The sequence below is a fragment of the Schistocerca nitens genome, chromosome 3 (genome assembly GCF_023898315.1).
Source record: "Schistocerca nitens isolate TAMUIC-IGC-003100 chromosome 3, iqSchNite1.1, whole genome shotgun sequence".
Lineage (NCBI taxonomy): Eukaryota > Metazoa > Arthropoda > Insecta > Orthoptera > Acrididae > Schistocerca > Schistocerca nitens.
The window spans coordinates 537,444,030-537,459,157 of NC_064616.1; positions in this window are offsets into that span (position 1 = coordinate 537,444,030).

Genomic DNA, 15,128 nt, shown 5'->3' on the forward strand with positions numbered 1-15,128 from the left:
TGATGACATTCCGTGCTAATTTAGGATTATTGCTGCCTTCTAATGGCAGACACAAGATAACCTTAAAATAAAACGAAAGAAAGAGAAAGAATAAAAGAGACTATGTACTGATGATAACTCAAATTCGGTGGAACATCATCGTTAATTATAGAAAATGAACAACATTGTGTGCTTGCAAGAAGGGGTACCTTCTTCACTTCATTAGGTCTATAGTTCACGGTTTTCATTAATGCACTACAGTAGGTCTAACCTTGGCAATTAATATGTTGTCGAAGAGATGAATGACATTTCTCTTTCTGGAGTACGTGTGGTTAACCGTAGAGCTCCCATGTAATAAGTCTCCCAGTTAACGTAAAATGTTGCACTAGAGTTTCTGTTTTTCAACAGTTAAATTTCCTACATTGCTTAACAGCAGTTTTCACAAGCTAAGTATGATACCTAACAAATTAATCTCATTTTCTTTTCTCAGTTACGGATATTCTTTGTGAAAAGAGATACCTCACAAATTAATGTCATTTCCTTTTCTCAGTTGCAAATGTTCTTTGTAAAAACCCAGATAATAGTTCCAGATTTGTAGAGATCCTAGAAAATGTCTACCTACATAAGAGTCACAGCAAGCAGCATTCAGCATAAGATTGCTCACTATAAAATTTCTAAGGCAGCTTTGTGCTATAATTTTATCAGTATTACCTCAGTGTTGATTACATCATAATTTTTCAATAAAATGTTCGTCTGATAATAATGTGTTCAGGATCTGTGTGCATTGAGCTTTGCCACATGAAATTAACAATTTATTTATTCAAACATCACTTGCTAAAGCTAATACTATCATACAGGTTAAATCACATAAACTGCAGTAGACATACTGTAATATATGCATTATCTACAACCAACTGGAATGATTTTTCAGCTGTCATTCCATTTTCATTTTTGGTTATTGATGTCCATTCATCAAAAAATTTTAATCTAATCTGGCCACCTGAAACAATGTGTGATCTCTTTGCTTAGCTATTATTATCATAAGTTTAAGTGAAGCTACAGAAGTTAAACATTTCTCATTCTGGTAACGGATCAGGTATCCTATGAGAAATCGAAAATTAAGCCTTAGAAAGACAGTTCACGGAGTATCGTCATCACTAACATCAAACGGTAACATATATAACAGCAGAAGTAAAATAAATATAATAATTGAATGTGAGAATTGTTTTATAAGTAAATTAATATATCTGCAAATCAATAAAGTGGATGTAAATTGCATCATTTCCATTGCATTAAATGCAACATCTGCAGCATGTATCTACATTCCAGGATAGATGATTAAATTATTATTTTGCTGACAGTGCTTGCACAGGTGTTTATATGGTTCCACTTCTTCATTAAAGTTATTCAGGAAGTGTGCATTTAGTGGATGTAGATAGTTATGAAGACTTCATTATCATCTACATGAAGACATAAGTTTAATACAGTATAATATTTACCTAGATATGCTCATTATACAATGACAACAGTCTCTCCCTCATTCCTTCCATCAATGACCTAACATTCCATTCTCCTCACTGATCATTGGTAAGTAACACCATTTTGTCGGCTAATTTGGAGCTTTGTGTAATGTCCACAATTCTAGAAAAATGATACATTTAATTATTTGAGGACGTTCATAATCAATGTTCACTACATCCATAACGTCTGTTCTGTTAAAACGCATAAGGGATGGTAATACATTTAATAAGAGATGCAGTCAGATCACAACAGCATGCGGAGGGCAGATATTGAAATTTAAGTCAACAGAAATTATTCCAAATCTATTTTTTTTCGTATAGAACCACTACAACTTCTTAACTGTAACTACACAAATGTTGTATACATTAAGTATCAAAGCAAAGGAGATAACCTGGCTTAGTGGTGTTATAAAAATCCTTCATTTTAAAAAACCTACTGTAAATTTTTTCATGTTCTACTGAATCTATCACTAAAATATATTGCATTACAATACTTACATATAGAATAAACAAAATTTTACAACTGTAACTAGACAAAAGTTGCTTACATCAACATAAAACTGAAAGTGATAATATTGACAAAACTGTTTATTCAACCACTTTAGTCACACAGTCATTTGCTTTGTGTAACACGTTGTGTGACAATTTCATATTCACCTGAAATTGTTAGTTTACCTATATTCTCCATTTTCATGAACTGGACGAGGGTAATTTATAAATGTGTAGGTGGTAACATTGACTAGACAGAATACTAGGAGCTCATGTGATAACCCCAGAAAATTACACTCTTCACATCATAATTCACTTCACATACACTTAATTTAGCTAGTAGAACGCAGATTTCAGAAGTACAATTGTTCTCCGTGCTACAAGGGTCAAAGAAATTGAACATAACTGTATCCACTATGACACTGTTGTTGACTGAAGAGGATTTTCGAATTTCATATATTTTCGTGTGTGTTGAGGGGGGACATATGTGTGTGTGTTTACATATGCAGTAATGAATCAATCAGAAAGTATGGATAGGGGCAGAAGGGTAAAGGATGAGAAGGGATCAAAAACTAAGTGTGGTGGAGCAGAGGAGAGGAGGTGTTTGTTTCTGGGTGTGTCATGGATAAGTGTGTTTATGGGGAATTTTAAGCACTCTAAACAGTAACTGTATCATGATATTCGACAGTAAGGAATTCCCCATTACTGTACTGCGTTGTATATTTAATATTATACTCAACAGAGAGGAATCTAAAATAGTAGCTCCACATTCTCCAGATGGATACTATGATTAGAGCAGCACCAAGTAATATTATCACGATTGTGGTTAATTCGAGAACATTAGTAGCTACACACAAGGGCATGTTTTCCATCTGTAATACCGATGTGTCATTTCCTAATGTTGTATTGTGCTCTGATTGAGGGGTAAGTGTGCCCATTTCAGCTAGTTCTGATATCACACTGTACTCATCATAACCTTGTTTGAGGTGTCCCATTCCAGGAACAAATGTGTCTGTGGTATACATTTGGATATGCTCCACAGTTTCCACTTCAGATCTCAGTGTGTTCGTGGTCTGAATAACACTAATCTCCTTGGTCAAATTAAGTTCATCATACTGTTCAGTAAAGTCCCCCATGTCAGCAGATAATGCGGAATTATCTACTGTCAGTGATGCTTTCGATACTTGACTGTAGACTGCAACATTCCTGAAACCCATAAATGTAAAATTATTAGTCATGCTGGCCCAAAATTAGCTAACTTCAATGCCAGAGAAGCTAAACATCACTATAGCTACTAAAATATATTAAATAAATAGCAGTGTTGACATAATGATAATTTTAAAATCAGTCAAGAGAATTTATTAATTAGGATATGAATTTCCTTATAGAATGGTATTAGAACATTCAATATAAAATGGAATGTAGCTGTAAAATGATCTTACAGTAGTAGAAAACTTTGATAGTTCTATGTAATGTTGAACAACTTAGACATGAGAGTAGTGTCATAGAGGCAGCTACAACTATATATCACCCTCATGACTGTCAAACATAGTAGCATTGTCTTTGTTTGACAGTATAAAGAGGAATATGTTACAATCAATGCACCCAAACCATGAGAAGCTGTTGTAATGCGTATCCCACATACTGGACCACCCATACAAGCTTGTCAATTAAGATGGCAGGAAGTTAAGTGTATACTATACCTATGCCTACCTTTACAGCGTTTTTGTTATATTTAGTATGTACACAGCTATCAGTTTTGTTTCTTTTAAGAAATAGTTCCTCTGTTGCCATTAACTATAATTTGATGGGCAATTCATTTTGACATTAGGCAGATAAAATTAGTAACAAACAGAGGGGATAATCGTGAAGTATAATTGTCCTAGCAAAAAATATAAACAAATAATAGTGATGACTTTGTGTACAGTAGTAAACATAACTCATTTTCCACTGTCATTAAATTATAACAAATTGTAGCATTAAGCACTGATTAATATGTAAAAGGAGGTTGTAACTTGCTAGCTTGTATTGCTTATTAGCCAAACGCCAATTCATAAATAAAATAAAATGACTACAACCTACATGGTTATTATACCTCATAAATATACAGCTATTTCTCTGCCCTTAGAGAGGCCTTTGCTTAGAATCTATTCAATTCAATTCAATTAATCTCAAAGTCCATTCATTCCTGTCCAAAACTGAGTAACATTCATATGAATGTACTAGAACAACAATAAAGGGTAAGAACATGCTATGTAGTACTTACTCAAATTGACGATCAGGCAGCTCATATCCAGGAACGACGGTTGTGAAATTCCCAGAATTTGTGGTAGGTTCCCTAAGTACAGCTGTAAAAACTGAAATAGAAAGAAGTCTGTAAGTACCCACACAAAATAAAATTGGGAAACGTTTTACACTTCCCTAACAATTTGTCACAATGTTACAGTAGCAATCGATACAAACTGTAAATAAGATCGTTGTTCATAATAGGGGACCATAAACTGTCATATCCTGTATGTGAGTAGACTGCATTTGGCTATGACCATTCATCTATATTAAAACGACGAAAAATATTTGTTTAAGCTATCAACGAGTTCATATTATGCATAGCTTTTAAAACAGTTGTCTCAGGGTTATATTTTTACAAGATTTATTCTAAGCCTGCTATCACTGATCCTGTCACTAATGTTTCAAAATTATTTCGATAGCAAATCACCTTCACTGCGATCCAATACATTCATTACATACCAAAATTGGTTTGAGAAGCTGTTATAAGCAAAAGTAGTCTGAGGAATCGATTCAAAAAATTTCATAGACTGTGTACATCAACCAATAATTCGGAAGCTCAAATCAAAATTGGAGTAGTAGAACGAAATTACTCATTGAGTACTGGTACTTATCAAAAATACTTAGCAAAAACGAGAATAAATTCATGTCTGTGGACAGATCGAAGCTAAAAAGAAAATTGCCTGCACTAAACAATAACTCACGTCCTCTGCACACAATGGACAGCTCGAGAGTGACGCGAGTCACTGCTGGCTTTGCGATGTCATGGACAAATGAGACGTTATTCTGCTGGCGAGCGAGCTTACGGCTGATAGTAGAGGTCGCCTTTGTAGCGAAGATGCCAGCTCCATCTCTTAGATAATCTTGGTATCAACCAAGTGAGTTCGTCATGCGCTCTCTTTCATACTGACCTCCCAATTTGCTGCAACAGGTGGCTTGAATGTTAAAAGAAATCGATTACTTTTAAATGGAAATAAGCTGCGCTTTGAAATTAGAAATAAAATTAAGAGACATTGGTGGAAATCTTTAACCACGGTTTGTTACATCAGCTCTGTTTCAGATAAAACCTGCTTAATTCGTTGTTGTCGACTTCATTACGTATCATTTCGTGTGAAGAGTGATGTGGCTTTGGTAACCCGTGAAATACACAGGCTTTCACATTCGTGCATCGCAGGTAGACGTACACAAGCGGGATTTCGTAGCCTAAACCAGTTGTACATTTTACACTAATAAAATATATTTTACACGTTGATGGTGTATGTTGCTCTGTGTTATATAACAGTATTAACCTGATATCATAATTTGACACGTAGAACTGTTTTCAAGATAGTTATACTGTTTTAGTTCCTTCATATCCGTTGTTTTGGATGGTCTGTCGCCAGCAGAAATTCATCCAAAGCCTCAACAGGTGAGAGACGGGGAGCTGACTCCAACCATGAGGGAGAATTATTCTGCAGCTATCTAACTATAGGATGACCAACGAATGTGAAACACATGGAAATGGTGAAAAGGTGCATAATGTACTAGTCAACGAACAGTAAATACAAGTTTATGTACATATCATGCTCGTTACTTTTAGTGAGGAGGAAAATGGAACCATCACTACATGGAAAAATCAGAACAGTAATAAACGTCGTGCGTTGGGGCTTGTAGCCACGAAACGGAAAGAGAGATACAGATTTTATCCTCTGTGTGACTAGTAGCAATAACATACTGAAGGTGTGTCTCATATTTTTAATCACACAGTAAAACGGTTGATCAGTAAACGTGAAAAATGGTGAATTTTGTGTACGCAAACTGGGTGAAAAGTTTTTGTGCTTACGGGTATGGACGACAACAGCACGAAAAGAAAAAAAATCACCTTCATTTGCACAATAGCTGCAGGTTCCTTTGCAACCGACAGATCGCTCGTATTTGAATTTTGATGTTAAATGACCATCTGTCGATAACATCGGACTGCCCATTTTTCCTACACGAGCGTGAATGTGAACAGATGCGTATGGTGGAATTTTCGAAACTTGCAATTTTGGTAACTAACTATCTTATGAAATAATATTTCAAAGCATACTGCAATTAGATTTGCTACTTTGAAAATATCTCATAGTGAGAGACTTGCCTTTAAAACACTTAGGTAAACATACCTTTCCACGCAAAATATTTAAAGCCATTGGGATTCTATCATCTTCATTACTATTCACGAGACGTTTTGTGAATTTGGATGAACATCTATAGGCAGATACAGCGGATTTTCGATTGTATGTTTCAGCTGAAGGTGGATAGGGAAATGTTCTCTTTTTCATTAAGGATTCCATTAAGTAGCACATAGTAAACAAATATCATTTGCACGCTTGTATAAAACTTTTAGAAACCAGCAATAGATCATCCGGCTCGTAATATCTTTATAATAATACCACAAAGGTACCCATTTTGCAGAGAGTAGTGCACGAACCCAACATGGCATGGATGCAAAAATCGTGGGGAGTCCCCTGCAGAAACATTGAGAAATTCTGCCTCTATAGCCGTCCATAATTGCATGATTTTATGCAGAAATCGACCTCTCAGTACGTTCCGTGTCGGGTGATCCGATTGGCCAAATCAGTCGCTCGAACTGTGCAGAATGTTCTTCATACCAGTGATTAAGAATTGTGGGCCAGTAACATATCGCGTTGTCATCCAACAAAACTCTATCGTTTTTTGGGACATGTAGTCCATGAATAGAAGGACATTGTCTCCAAGTAGCCGAACATAACAATTTCTAGTCAATGACCGGTTCAGTAGGACCAGATGATGCAGTCCATTCCATGTAAGCACAGCTCACACTGTTGTGGAACCAACATCTGTATGCACTGTGCCTTGCTAATAACTTGGCTCTATGGCCACATTCGAACTTTATCGTCAGCTCTACCCTAATGAAATCGAGACCCATCTGAGAAGGCCACGGTTTTCCAGTAGTGTAGGGTCCAACCAATATTGTCATAATCCCACCAGAGGCGCTGCAGCCGACGTCCGGCTGTTAGCAAAGGGTATCTACTGCCATAGCCGATGGACGCAAAATTCAACCGCACTGTCATACGTCCCTCCACAATTTCTCCGATTGCTTCGTGCAGTGTCGCTTTGCTATTACCACTGACGATTCTACGGTAACGCTGCTGCTCTCGGATATTAAGTGAAGGTTGTCAGCCACTGCGTTGGTCGTGGTGAGAGGAAATGCCTGAAATTTGATATTCTCGGAATCCTCTTGGCATTGATGATCTCGAAATACTGAATTTACAAACTGACTATTCCTATAAGCCTGGATGTGTCTTTTCCTTTTGGTGCAACTGTACCAGAAATTCCTTTTTTTCCCCACAGTTCAGTACTTTCATATTAGTTACATCGTCTACCCATTTGTTACTCAGCATTACTTTGTAGCTCCCCATTTCAGTGGCTGGCATTGTCTTCTGGTCTGAGCTAATTATCGCCCAAGTTACTCTTCCAGACAAGGTTAAACTTATTAGAAATACCGTCAGCAAAAATTCTCAGTACTTCAATTTATATTTCATGTCAACAATTTTCTTACTATAAGTAAAGTATGGTGTACACAGCAAAAATCGTCGAGTCTTATTAGTGTATAATTTACTAACTTAATTCTGTCAGCGGCACCTTACGTAATTCGACTGTATTCCATTACCGTTGACTGACTTTTCATTGTGGTCGTCTAACAACATCATTTAAAAACATTGTCCATTAAGTTCAACCGCTCCTCCAACCCTTTCATGTCTTGGACAGAAATACAATATCATCCTCGAGCCGCCAAGTTTTTGTTTCTACTCTATGAACATTATTTCCTTCGCCGAATTTCTCCCTAGTACTCTCTATTTGGGTTTGAATGTACACAATTAATAAACTAGAAGAGAAAGGACTATCCTTTATCCCTACCTTCTGAGTCCTTATCATACTTTCAGCCTTCCCACTTTTGTAACGACGGACTCGTGTGTGCAAAAATTGTAGACAGCTTTCGCTCCTTGTATTATACTCACTACCTTGAGAATCTGAATGACTATATTATAGTGAACGTTCTCCCAAGCTTTCCCCAAATGTAAAGATGGTACAAACGTAGATATTCATTTATGCTCGAGCGTGATGTGCTATACAGCCGAGCGAAAGCCAGAACTCTCCTATCTGTGACATGTTGAAGTCGAGGGAAGATGTGAACAAATCTGCCCTACCTGTTTTGAAATTTTGTTCGACATCCAGTATTATTGTACGCTAAATGTAGTTACTAATTTGGGTATGTGATATGTCAACCTTAAGCACATGCAAGGTCAATATTATTTTAGCAATATTCTCGTATTTATGCCCTGGCGATATGTGCCTCTAAATCAGAATGAATAATACTAAAGAAGAGAAGAAATATTATGAAATGAAATTGGCGATTTTCGATTTATAATTTCATAATGCCATTTATGTTGAATAATAGCGCATATCCTACAGATTTCGTTCACTTCAGCAGTGCCAGCTTTAGAACAAAAAAAAAAAAAAAAAAAAAAGGAAACGTGTAACAGTAATGTTAATAATCAGATAGCGCTACGCCTCTTATTTAATGAGAGACTCAATCGTTTCAATCTATGAACTGCATTATTGAATCACAACGCAAGTATGTTCAAGACAAAAGGCTGTGTGGTATCAGCAATACGTTAGGAACTGCTCACTTTGACGCAGTAAACAGAGCATCTTACAAATGTGGAAAAATTAGTTCACAAATGTGTTACTTCACTGGAATTTAATCGCTAAGCACGAAAGTTAAATACTGCACTTTCAGAAAGCCATAGTTGCGTACTGTGTTTTTTAATGCCAAAATTTTCATGAGGTATTGATTTCTGGGGCTGATATCTCGCTAGTTAGTTTTCTTCTCCTTAAAATATGAGGTCTCGTTGGTAATGTTCTCTTGTAAGATACGTCGTAACGTCAGTAGGGCTAAGTGTGTTCCTACATTTGTCCGGCACAATACGTTTGTTCCCCGAGTGCCTTTACATCACTTTGCACAAGAGTGGCTGAACCTTTAAGTCCCTGACTGCTGGATTGGTATTACGGTCAACACGCTAGACCTCTTTTCCGCTTTCCTTTACGTCCACCAGACGTTATGCTACGCGATTCTTTTTCTTTGGGGCATGATAAAGGATCGTGTCTACTTTCCACCACTACCTATTATTTGCCAGAGTTGATACACAGAACTGAATAGTTCCGTTAATCTAAAGTGTGAGATGAATTAAATTGTAGGTATGATTTGTGCCGTATAACTTAAGGTGCATATATAGAAGACTTGTGAGAAAAATTGTGTTAGTTACCCTTCAGTTTTATGTTTGATTTGTTGTAAGAAAATCTGAATTGCACTGTCGTAATATACTACTGAACCTCAGTCATCCTTTAGTGACAACCCTATACAGTAATTTCAATGTATAGCATTTTACATACGGAATAATTTGATTCGTTTCTCAATGCAGTACGATTTTTTTTCTGGGGGGGGGGGGAATACGTATATGACATGATGAAAAACACACAATATTTTTCGCTTTTTCCAAGTGAAATACGAGAATTTTTGGCGTGACAGCGGTTAGCGTCATGTGTATGGGAAAATTGCGGAGGAGCAGAGAGCATCTAGTCGTTATCCCCTGAAGTAGCCATGTAATATTATTGTTTGTGGTTTAGTGTAACGTTTTGGTACAAGTCAGTGGCCAAGATATAGTGCAGAGAGGGATAGTGTTTGTATTAACGGTCTGAGAGGAGAACAATCTTGTGACATAACATTCAACCAGTTCAATGCAAATATCTTGAGCAAAAGCAAGGATGCGAAGGTATATGAAATTTAGTGTACTGACTTGAATTTAAAGATGTACTATGTGAACGGCTGTAAATCTCACACAGAATCGACAAAACAAGACTGTTCCAACGTCTTGAAAATCCCGTGTTCCTTCGGTATTGTAGAGCTCGTATCGCTGGTAATGTGACATGCGCTGGCACCGACGACAGCACCAATCGTAACACACTTTTAGGAATCAAATTGTTTTCTTCTTACTGTAACAATATTACGTATAGATTACTCTGATTTTCTGTGATTGCATATAATTAGGTAATGCACTTTTATCTGTCTGAAAAACCGATATGCTTGTGCGTCAGATCTACAAATAAGAGTAAATCTGTGTAGTTACATGGTAACTGCATGCCAGATTTTGAGTATTTGGAATTCCAATGAAATATTTAGGGTCCGCTCCCTCTTGACACCACAGTTTGTTTTTTACTTTGTATTGTTTGGTGGTGTGTTTCAAGCTGAAGTATGCTGAAAATGATAACGCATTGCGCCACAGACAAGTTTATGATAGTCATTTACTGCCAGGATATGTCACCATACACAGGACATGGGAGCTAGAATCCTAAGACTCGTTCTGTGTGAGAGGTTCAGTGTGCGTAAAGCGGCAACTTCTCTTGGAACAGAAGTGAAGAAATTACTACCACGAGAGACGGTTGATGGCCACTTTCCAGGGCTGGGTTAGGAAAGGTGTCGATGCCTCAGCAAGAAAACGCGTGTTTTTAAACGCCTTGCAACTGAAGAAGGAGATCAGTGTACCTGGAAGGTCACAAACTGTTCACAATCACTCACGCGATGTAATTCTTCAGGCTTTCCCTGCGATCTAATGGCAGCTTGGGTTGTCGGGTGTTCTGCAGGATATCAGTGTCGTACTTGTACGATAATTCGGTAACGTAGCTCGTAACCTTTATTGGAAGCGACCTGAGACCGCTCATCGAGTGGACCTGGTCCAATATTTATGTCCGTGGCCTTATCCCTCTTCCTGCAGTTGCAGGCGTTCTCTCTACGGTCCGCGCGCGCTCGCTGCGTTTTTCTGTTATGTTGCCGTTCCGTTTACCGTCCGCTGCAGTTCTGGATATTCCCTCTGTGGCCCGCACTCGTAGTACGGACCGTAACATTTGCGTTTTAACCACGTCAGCGTCTCGTGCAGTAGTTGGATGTCATTAGATAGAGCTGGGACAGTACATCGAATTTATTGGTGATCTGGACGTGGATCAGTACGTGCACATCATGAAACATGCTATGGTGGCCATTGTGAGGACAGACAATCCCAAAGAATTGACAGAGTTCTAGCAGAACACTTCACAAGTCACACAAGTCAAATCGTTCAGCAATGGTTTTGGCAACAACGTGAGGTCGACGTAATTCAGTGATCAGTTCGATCGCTGGACTTGAATCCTTTCGAAAATTTTTGGGCCGGAATGAAGCATCACATGAAATTTCTTTGACAGGCACCGGCACTATGCACACCTGACCAACTGTGGGACTTTATGTTCGACACATGGGAGAGTCTCGCGGACGATGATACATATTGCCAGATTCTGTCCGTCTCCATACAGACATTGACTCTTCTAAAAAACTAGGAAGGAGTGGGAATTTTGCTGGAGATTTCCAGTCCACTCCCAAATGGACTAGTAAGGTCTGGCGGAAAGCTGACTCGAAGTAGGAAGGGGGCACTCGTTTAGAGACGAGCCATGCGCATTGGCAGGGAAGTGTGGTCCTTCTGCTGTTCTTCTGCAATAGCGTAGCTGTTAGTTTAGTATGAAGAGCAGTTGGGTGTGAGCCTTCTTCGTGAATGAAGAGAATGTATCCCTGTGTGCACCATCTTAAGCACAATAGAGAGGCACCTAGACTCCGATTCATTATCAAGTAGATGTACTAGCTAGTTTCAGGGAACTGTATATTCGTCACTCCGTAAGCAGAGTGGGGAAATTAAGAAGCTCTAAGAGCAGTTGGACATTTGAAATGATCCTTATTGTGGTGTGCTTGTAGTGAGACTGTGTCTTTATGTGACCAGTGGGCAAGCAGCTCTACTCACTCGCACACGGTACGATACCAGAGCAGTTCACAGAGAGGAGTTTTATGAGCAATATTAGTCTGAGTAGGTTGGTTTCAGAGCTGCAGCGAGCGCCAACGAAGGTGCGGGAGCCGCAATCAGGCGATCAGCAGCAGTCGCTTTCACTGTCGTTTTGTGTGTGGTGATACCATATAGGGCTCTCATTCCACCAATGCGTTGGGTTTCATGCCATTTGTGGTGGATTAAATGCAGTGAGTTCATTTGGGCTTGGTTATTTTTCTTGTTATAATTCAACGACATCCTATTTTCTTAGTATTTGGTCAGATTGCATTGCACAATTTATTTAGAGGGCGACAGTTACAATACGAATTAATAGAAAGCCAAACTCAGAGAGAGATAGTTAAGGATAAGGAACAGTCTTGTCAATCGAAACTTCTCATTGAAAGAAAACGAATGATTTTGACAATAAATTTTGTGCAAATTATACAAAATGCTTTTTCTCTTTTCTGTAATCCCCCCCCCCCCATCCGCTACATATTAAATCTACATTTAATGTTCACAAATTTCTTCAGAAATCCTTAGTGGACTACATTTCATATAGTCTCTACTTCGGCCATCATCAGTTTTTTGCTAACGATATAATGAAATTCATCTACTACTTTTAAGTGTCTCGTTTTCTAAACCAATTCCTTTAGCGTCACCTTATTTAATTCGACTACATTCCATTAACATTGAATAACGTCGGGTATAGGCTACAATCCTGTCACACTCCCTTCTCAACCACAGCTTCCCTTTCATCTCTGTACAACTGCCGTCTGATTTCTCTATAAGTTGTAAATAGCATTTCGCTCCCTGTATTTTACCCTTGCAGCCTTCAGTATTTCAAAAGGAGTATTCCAGTCAACACTCTCAAAAGTATTCTGCGTGTCTACAAATGATATAAACAAAGGTTTCTCTTTTCTTTACCTGTCTTCTAAGGTAAGTCGTAGGTTCAGTACTACCTCGGGAGCTCCTACATTACTCTGGAATCATAACTAATCTTCCCCGAGGTCAACTTCTAGAAGGTTTTGCATTGTTCTGTACAATATTTGAGTTAGTATCTGGTACCCATGACTTATTAATATGATAGTTCGGTAATTTTCACAACTGTCATCAACTGGTTTCTTTGAAATCTAAATAATTATGTTCTATTTCATATTTGATGGTATGGCGCTCGTCTCATACGACTTGCACACAAAGAGGGAGAGTTTTGTCACGGCTGGCTTTCCCAAGGCTGTCAATAGTACCGAAGGATTATCGTCTACTCACATAGTATTGTTTCGACTCAGATCTTTCGGAGGTCTGCCAAATTCTTCTCGCACGCTCATATCTCGCTTGTCATCTTCATTTACATCCATCTACCTTTCTATATTATTGCCTTCGGGTTCATCTCCCTTGTTTTGACCAATAATATATACCTTCCATCTCACAGCTTTTCCATCTTTGCCCAGGACTCGTTTTCCACCTGAGCTCTTCATGTTCATGCAGTTGCTTCTCTTTTCCCCAAACACCTCTATGATTTTCCTGTAGGCATTACCTATGTTTCTCCTAGTGAAATATGCTTCGAAGTCCTTACATTAGCCCTCCAGTCATTCCTGTTAAGTCATTTTCCATTTCCGACCAATTTTTATTTTTGGACCATTCTATTGTCTCCCGCCTGCTTCTTTTGCTGCATTTTAATATTTTGTCCTTTCTTCAGTCAAATTCACTATCTCTTAGGTTATCCAAGGATTTCTACTAGGCCTCGACTTTTTGCCTATTTGATCCTATGCTGTATCTACTATTTCATCTCTTAAAGCTACCCATTCGTCTTCCACTGTATACCCTTTCCCGATTCTAGTCAATCGTTCTCTAATGCTCCCTCCGAAAGTCTCAGCAACCTCTGGATCTTTCAACTTATCCTCGACGCAATTCCTTAATTTCCTACCTTTTTCCTAATTATTCAGTTTAATCTACAGCTCATAATCAATAAATGGTCGTCCCTTGGCAATGTCTTACAATTTAAGATCTAGTTCCTAAGTGTCTGTCTTAGCATTATATAATCAGTTACAAACCTGCCGATGTCTCCACATTTCTTACACGTATACAATTTTCTGTTGTGATTCTTAAACCAAATGTTACCAATGACTAAATTACGCTCTGTGCAAAATTCTATCAGGTGGCTTCCTCTTTCAATCATTTCTTCCAGTCAATAGTCATCTATTCTTTTTCCTGCTCATCCTTTTCCTGCTCTCGAATTCCAGTCCTTGATCACAATTAAATTTCCATCTACTTTGTCTATCTGAATAATTTCTTTTACCTCATCATACATTTGTCCAAACTCTTCATCATCTGTGGAGCCAGTTGGCGTCTAAACTTTCACTACTATAGTAGGTGTGGGCTTCATGTCTATTTGGGCATGATAGATGCGTTCACTATGGTGTTCATAATAGATCGTCCGCGCTCCTACTTTCTTATTCATTATTAAACCTACTCTTGCATTACCCATATTTGCTTTTGTACGAGGGCAGTTCAATAAGTAATGCAACACATTTTTTTCTCGGCCAATTTTGGTTGAAAAAACCGGAAATTTCTTGTGGAATATTTTCAAACATTCCCGTCCGACAGGTGGCAGCGCTGTACGGAGCTGTTAAAATGGCGTCTGTAACGGATGTGCGTTGCAAACAACGGGCAGTGATCGAGTTTCTTTTGGCGGAAAACCAGGGCATATCAGATATTCATAGGCGCTTGCAGAATGTCTACGGTGATCTGGCAGTGGACAAAAGCACGGTGAGTCATTGGGCAAAGCGTGCGTCATCATCGCCGCAAGGTCAAGCAAGACTGTCTGATCTCCCGCGTGCGGGCCGGCCGTGCACAGCTGTGACTCCAGCAATGGCGGAGCGTGCGAACACACTCGTTCGAGGTGATCGACGGATCACCATCAAACAACTCAGTGCTCAACTTGACATCTCTG